Genomic DNA, 8937 nt, shown 5'->3' with positions numbered 1-8937 from the left:
TTATAATAACAATTGATCCGACCTTAATTTCATGTGTATGGTCCGAGTTTAATGTTACATAGTTGGACCGAGTTTAATGTTATATAGTTGGACCGAGTTTAATGACTAAATGGTTGGGCCGAGTTTAATGGATTATATACTGATGGACTATCTAATGCACTGAGTTTAATATGATTGACCATGTCTGAGTTTGCATACTGATTATATGTCCGAAGTTGTATGATATATCATGTGTTACCCAAGTTTTGAACAGGGGAGACCCCCCCCATACTTGTCTGAGTTTTTGAGAGGTGCATGATCCTGTAAATGTTCATATGAATTACGTGAATTGTATGAATGGGTTAACTGTTACGTGATACATGATTGATACATGATATTGGCTATCAAACACTATGTGATATTAGATTACTAGCGTATCATTTCGAACATGAACTGATTTGTTATACGTGCATACAATAGGACTTGATTAATTACTTGTGAGTGCATAACCTAGCATACCGAGCAAACCAAGGTGAGTTCACACTCCTACTAAGGCATGGGATTCCCGGGTCGTGGGAATGGGATAAAGGTTACCATTGACTAAGAACGTATATATGCTTTTCCTAGACTATCACCTACCATGGTCCTCGGATGTCAGGACGGTTCCGTAGGTTAGGATAACACCTACGTGGTCATATGCCAATTACTGCCTCGGATGTCAGGCACGCACGTAAAACCTACGTGTACGCATTACTTACTTCTATCCTCGGATGTCAGGACGGTTCCGTAGGTTAGGATAACACCTACGTGGTCATATGCCAATTACTGCCTCGGATGTCAGGCACGCACGTAAAACCTACGTGTACGCATTACTTACTTCTATCCTCGGTTATGAAGGATACGTGCGTAAAACCTACGCACACCCCATACGCGCTACTGTTCTCGGACGAAGAACAGGGATGATACGAGTAGTTGATACGAATAGTCTAGTGGTCACATAACATGGGAAGCCCCCACCTGTATAACTTGCTATTGGCCCAGTAGAGCCACCCGTTACTTACTGTTACGCACTTACTTACTGTGAACTCGCTCAACTAGTTTGTTGATCATTCTGTTACATGCCTTGCAGATCGTTAGGTACTTGGAGCTTGCACTGGAGAAGCGGGTCGTTGTGGACAAGGATCGTGGTTTCTACGTTGAACTATTATGACATTTAAAACTATTAACTATTGTTGGATTATTTACTATGCTTCCGCTACACTTTGAAACTATGGTTATGTTTTGAACACCTATCGTATTGGATGGATGGTTTACATTTATTTTACTTAATATTAATTACATGTTCAATATGATTGGTGGCTTGATCCTGGTCAGTCACGCTCCCAAGCGGTGATACTCCGCAGGTGGATTTTGGGGGTGTGACACAAACTAAACTGTGATCTGCGGTTTATTTGACTTGGGTCTGTTATGATTTTCGTTCCATAAGCAATCCATTACATAACCACATTAATGACAGGCCCAATTTAGTCAGCCTCATTATAGTCTAGTTCGGCCCAGGTTCTGTATCGGCAAACCCCATCCGAGTGCGGCCCAGAAAACCCAGCACACATCTACTCGGTTGGTGGCCTATTACCCAGTACCCAGCTAACAACTTATCGGTTCACTTTAATAGGCCATATTAGTTTACATATCACCGGCCCAAACCAGGTGTTACCTAATCACCTACGCAACTTTATTTATCATGAACTAGTCAATTCAATTCAACATAACCCTTGACTTCATCTGGATCAAATAATACCCCCATTGTGACGGTTTCTCATAAACAAATTAATAATAGTTTCCTCTTTGAAAAAAAAACAACTATTAACAGTTTACATTATGTGCAACAACTCATACTATCATAATCTAATATACATATGAAATCATGATCTACAACGTCAGTAACATTCAATCGGTCCTATTACATGTGGAAACCTCATTCGATACAATTAACTTACATAAACGGGACCAGTTATCAAAACATACAAATGGTTTTCAGTTTTCTCATCACTACATAGCATGTATATAATATCAACCCACACAATCATAAAGGTTAACAATCATTAAAACTAACCAGGAATTCGGCTGCCAAGGATGTTATTACGAACAGGGGGGGGGGTTTCCTGCTGCCGAAGAAGATGGAGAATGGAGCCGCACGAGGAAGATGAAGGATGGTAGGAGTTTGTTACGTTTTTAAACTAATCAGGGATAGAGTTTGGGTATAATACAAATACATGCAACATATATGGATAAGGGTTGGGCCGATTACCAAAACTGTTGGGCCAGTTCCATTCTCTTAAATAAACCGCACACAACAATAACTGGGCCGGTTCCCTTTACTAATGGCCGATAAGATGCTGGGCCGGTTAACTAGTCAACAGGTCTGTTGGGCCTTACGTGTAATTCATGTTGTGTGCTTATCACTTGTGCAATCCAAGTGTTTGCAAGTGTTTTGGGCCGCAATAGTTAGGGCAGCAAAAGGAGAGGTGCGACCCACTTTAAAACAACGGTTCTATTGGAAAGGCACTAGGGTGCAGTCCAGTTTTACATACCGTGTAGCATACTCGCGGCCCAAGCATAAAAACATATAGCTTAACGGCGTTACAATGTGCGTTTTGTTAAACAAGGTGATAATAGAACAAAAACATAAGACAAGCTTCGTCTAAACAAATAACATCGAATAGAAATAAATATCAGTCAGAAATACGTCACAAACTTTGAAAGTTCGAATTGTCACATCATCCCCAACTTGAAAGAAATTTTCGTCCCGAAAATTTAGCAAACAGTCACCGAGGAAGCTAGTTGTGTTAAGCGTTTTCGCGGGGTGTCACATCATCCCCTACTTGAAAGAATTTTCGTCCCGAAAATTGATCTAAAACATTGGTTTGAAGTAAGTTCCGACGAACTCGATCTATAGATACTTTACAACGCCTGGGGGCTAATCTTGGGATCAGTGGAAATCATGGTATGGTGGTTAGTGTGTTGTTATATCAGTTGCCGATCAAAGAAACAGGGGATTAATGGGGTTCGTACAAAGAATCGAGCGAAACAGGGGTCCATTAAACATCTGAAGGATTTGGCCAGCAAATTTGTTGTCAAGAAGTAATTTCCAGTAGTGGTGCATGGCGGCAGGACACAACAGGGAGGTTCGTTACATTGCGGTCGCGCGAGTGTATCATTTGCTCAAAACAGAGGCTGGGTGGGTAAGGGTTAGTGTTTCAAAACGACAAACGCGTGTAACTGTGACTGCTTCACTTCTAGCGGCGATGGCAAGTGAAAGTGATAAGGTTCGTCTACAGGGATGCGTGGGTATAGTTCTCCTAATCTCGTGTTCGTTCGGAAGTTCCATCTAGCGATGCCAACACATGATTATTATACCAAGCTGTGATAGTATTTAGCAAACCTAAGGGATTTCTGTTTATTATACCAAGCATACGATCTTAACATCCAATATCAAAACAACTATCTTATAATTCACGAACCAAACTTAAGATTACCGTTTACTTTCGCATATATTCTAACCGGTTCCTCACAAGACCAGTTACACCAATTCCATACGCATGACACATTAGATCAGTCCTCATATCACATAAGATCATCTTATAAATTCCTCATGGCTGTGGGTGGTTTCAAAGCACATATACAACAAAATCATGCAAGGGTTATCGGAACATGATATGCATATAAAGCAAGATCAAGAAATCAGATCATTAACCACGACAACTAACCCTATTCAATCAATGCACAAGGATTCACATATTATCACACGATTAATCAATCATATATGAAAATCACACCTTCAATATCACATATGAACAATACCATACAACGGTGAATATTGCAGGCAAGAATCAAGAATTGCTAACCAAAACCAGTCACACAATAACATTTAATAATTACTGAGTTCTATGCCCTAAAACATCATGGTTCTCATTCATCAAGCGACATCCTCACATGATAACAGAACACAAATCACGCATACACCATGTATAACACAATTAAATACACATATCATGCGTCAATCAATAATAGTTAACTATGATGGAACACTAACTCGACAGACGACACACGGCGGCCCGTTAACACGCAAGAAAGGGTTGCGACTAGGCTGGCTCTTCTTGATGTTGTCGTCGATCTCAGGGGGTTTCGAGAGAGATGAGGCTACCGTCCAAGATTGAGAAAGGTAGAGTTTGTTTTGGTAAATTAGGGATTATTAAATATCAATACATCATTAGTATACGTATACAAAAAGGTTTAATGTTGGGCCAAGCTAATGAAAGGGGGATGGGTGGGCCGAAGTATATTGACATGTAACGTTTAACAAAAGTCACGTATAACAAAGGTTCATACTTAATAAGGTTAACACACGTTAGGTTTAAGTTCAAACTAATCTGAAATTGCATAAGGTCAATCTGAAATTCCGCCAATAACGGCACCACTACGATGATCTTAAACCGATAAGGATTACAAGAGTGTCGCATCAACCGATAGAGGCATTGCATCAACCAATAGACACCGGGTATTACAAAGGCCTGCGAAAGGTTTATCATAGTTAAGGTAACTGTAGTGGAGTCAAAGATGTGATTCTCGTGGTGCAAAGGTAAAAAGAGGTAAGGTGACGACTCAGTACAAGAAATATCCTTTAGACGATAAAATAAGAAACCCATTCAAATTAAACCATATAAGTCGCTACATCGAATATTCGCAAAAGTTTTAATCACCATGATTGTTTATACGAAAACAACTGAAAGGAAAAAAAAATAACTAGATAAACGATTAAGAGACGAGTCAGTCATCCACGTCACCATCCCCGAGGTCACTACCATCATCATCGTCTCCGTCATTATCCGGGACCTCCTCTGGCTCTTCTTCCTCCTCTTCCGGATCTTCTTCCTCCTCTTCGGGTTCTTCATCAGACCCTTCCGCCTCTGGTTCGGGAGGTGCCGGGACTGGGGCTGGCTCGGGTTCAGGTGCGAAGCGAGCTTCCTCCAAGTGATGGACCCTCCAATCTATCATACCTATCGTTTCGGCCTGCGAGTTAAGCCTTTCACGATCCACTCGAGCGTCTCTCAGTATCAGACCTTGCACCTCACGCCCTTTTAGGGCTTCTGCCTTCAAGTCGGTAGTCCTCCTAATAAGTTCCTGTATCTGTTTCTCTTGAGCCTCCAATCGCCCTCCTTGGGTATCAACCTTTCTTAGTAATTTCTGATTTTGCTCCATTAAGACTTGGTTTTGTTCTATTAGAATCTGGTTATAATCTCGGAGGGCCTTACTCACAGCCGACTCGGCCTGAGCGCTGAGGGAGTTAACTGGTAGTGCATGCGTAGGTCGGGAGGACGACTCCCCGCCCTGTGCGAGTCTCTTCCTATAAGCGGCACGCGTCTCCATCTGACGCGGGGGTGAGTGAGTATCAGCGGGTGCCTTCCCTGGCGCCCGGGATTGGTCGGAAGATGCGGACGATGTAGACATACCTGTCGAGTTGATGACGTAACGCAAGTTAAACGAAAGGATGCACACTCACAACGTTCCAAAAGAGGGTATTAACGCAGAAAAGAAATATGACAGAAAGAGTAAGCACACAAGGTTTCAATCAATAGTTGCTACGTCCGTTTCCTCGTCCACTCATGTTTCTATATATGGGGAAATGAACTAATTTAGGGGTCGAAAACGAGGAAAGTGTTCAGGTTTATCACGTTAAGAACAATTAACTACCATATTCATACACAAACAGGGAAGAACCCCTCTCACACTCGTTAAGCCTCATTGGGATTTGCATGCACCACGCGTTATTATTATGTGTGCACCCATGATAATAAGGCGGTTTGCATGCTCCTCTCGATGCTTCTTAACTTATGTTTGAAGTTTCTCCCACTCCAATCAACACATAATAAGTGCTACCAACAAGATTAAAGTTTACTAGATGCAAGTGTTATGTTGCACTAACAATGTGTCATGATGCCTACCATGTCGTATCGTTCATGCTATAAATACAGTTACGCTTACTAGGCATATAAATCGTAAGCTAAGGAAGAACGAACCTTGCAGTCTGAAGCTGAGTGTCATGGTCAACGTTTGGATCAATTCGGTTATAGTCTGGTTTTATGAAAACATTTTTAAAACCGAGTTCTCTATAACCAGTGGCTCTGATACCAAACTGTCACACCCCAAATTTCCACCTAGGGCGTGTCCCTAATGGAGGTGTAACGATTCAACAAAGAGCCACCAATCATATCAAACACAAGTTATAAATAAATACCAAACCAATAGAAATGTATTGTTTGAAAGTTAAACCAAAACCAAAGTATTGAGCGGAAGCATAAAGTATCAATGTGTAATGTATCAAAAGCAACCTAAGATAACGGTTTATTATGACCACAACCACTTCAGCAGCATCAGACAGCAAGCTCCCAAGTTCCTTCAGTAATCACCTACAAGCATGTAAACAAGTGTGTCAGACTACGCTGGTGAGTTCAAGGTTTGTGTTTGTTTACCAAGTTGTGTTACCGATCAAGTGAGTAAAACAGTTTACAAGACGATATGTTGTTTGTTGTTATGATGTTTGATGTTTCGATGTTGCTCATGTTAGATACTCTAGGGAGTGTGCCCATAAGTATCCGGGGAGTGGGTACCCCTTAACGACCGTTTGCTATGTTGCCTTCGTTAGATACCCTAGGGAGAGTGCCCATATGTATCCGAGGAGTGTGCCTCTAACAACCATAGCCATACCCAGATAATTAGTTCACGCCCGTCCTTACGGCCCGGTGTGAGGTTTCCCACCTAATAGCGCTATCAACTAATCACCCCCATTGCCCTCCAGGCAATAATCAAAACCGATTAAGTTATTTACCCAATGTTTCCCTTCCAAATGTTTACCAGTTGTCCCAAACCACCGGGACGCATGCTTGAGAAAAGTGCAGTGAACTCACCTTTGGTTTGCCCGGTAAGATTTAGTTAATTGCTTAATAGTTGATCACAAACGTCCTATCATGATTACCAACAACAATTAATCCCAGTTGTACATAATTCACACGTTAGGCATACAGTTAACTCACATATTCCATGTTCACATAATACACTGTAAATGTTCGTATAATACACTCATGCAATTCAAATCATAGCAGTTAATCCAGTATCATCACATAGCCACTTAGTACGTACCGCCCACGCCCAATCCGACATATGTCTTAGCCAAAGCAGTCAAATAATATTTAGAATAAGGGTGGCCCCATAGTAACAATTAACACACATCAGATTTGCTTGTAACCCACCTATTACGTTTTACCAACCATCCTAATTGGCCCATTCTCTTGTAAACCCTTAACCCTCAAATGGCCCAACTATGTTAGTCCCCAAGCCGCTCGACATCACAGGATTCTCCGACCCAGCTGCACCCCAGACCCACCCGATGGTGCGGCCAGAACCAGTGAAATTACCCGGTTGTATAAGGGCCCAAACTAAACTGTGATCTGCGGTTTATTTGACTTGGGTCTGTTATGATTTTCGTTCCATAAGCAATCCATTACATAACCACATTAATGACAGGCCCAATTTAGTCAGCCTCATTATAGTCTAGTTCGGCCCAGGTTCTGTATCGGCAAACCCCATCCGAGTGCGGCCCAGAAAACCCAGCACACATCTACTCGGTTGGTGGCCTATTACCCAGTACCCAGCTAACAACTTATCGGTTCACTTTAATAGGCCATATTAGTTTACATATCACCGGCCCAAACCAGGTGTTACCTAATCACCTACGCAACTTTATTTATCATGAACTAGTCAATTCAATTCAACATAACCCTTGACTTCATCTGGATCAAATAATACCCCCATTGTGACGGTTTCTCATAAACAAATTAATAATAGTTTCCTCTTTGAAAAAAAACAACTATTAACAGTTTACATTATGTGCAACAACTCATACTATCATAATCTAATATACATATGAAATCATGATCTACAACGTCAGTAACATTCAATCGGTCCTATTACATGTGGAAACCTCATTCGATACAATTAACTTACATAAACGGGACCAGTTATCAAAACATACAAATGGTTTTCAGTTTTCTCATCACTACATAGCATGTATATAATATCAACCCACACAATCATAAAGGTTAACAATCATTAAAACTAACCAGGAATTCGGCTGCCAAGGATGTTATTACGAACAGGGGGGGTTTCCTGCTGCCGAAGAAGATGGAGAATGGAGCCGCACGAGGAAGATGAAGGATGGTAGGAGTTTGTTACGTTTTTAAACTAATCAGGGATAGAGTTTGGGTATAATACAAATACATGCAACATATATGGATAAGGGTTGGGCCGATTACCAAAACTGTTGGGCCAGTTCCATTCTCTTAAATAAACCGCACACAACAATAACTGGGCCGGTTCCCTTTACTAATGGCCGATAAGATGCTGGGCCGGTTAACTAGTCAACAGGTCTGTTGGGCCTTACGTGTAATTCATGTTGTGTGCTTATCACTTGTGCAATCCAAGTGTTTGCAAGTGTTTTGGGCCGCAATAGTTAGGGCAGCAAAAGGAGAGGTGCGACCCACTTTAAAACAACGGTTCTATTGGAAAGGCACTAGGGTGCAGTCCAGTTTTACATACCGTGTAGCATACTCGCGGCCCAAGCATAAAAACATATAGCTTAACGGCGTTACAATGTGCGTTTTGTTAAACAAGGTGATAATAGAACAAAAACATAAGACAAGCTTCGTCTAAACAAATAACATCGAATAGAAATAAATATCAGTCAGAAATACGTCACAAACTTTGAAAGTTCGAATTGTCACAGAATAACCATTCAACTAGTACATGAAAAGTATAATAATGTCATATATAAAATAATTAAAGTAATCATCAATGACTAATACATGAACAATATATTAATATCATGGACTAATAATACATTAA

This window comes from Helianthus annuus, chromosome 9, assembly GCF_002127325.2.
Source record: "Helianthus annuus cultivar XRQ/B chromosome 9, HanXRQr2.0-SUNRISE, whole genome shotgun sequence".
Taxonomy (NCBI): Eukaryota; Viridiplantae; Streptophyta; class Magnoliopsida; order Asterales; family Asteraceae; genus Helianthus; species Helianthus annuus.
Note: the sequence above shows the minus strand (reverse complement) of the source record.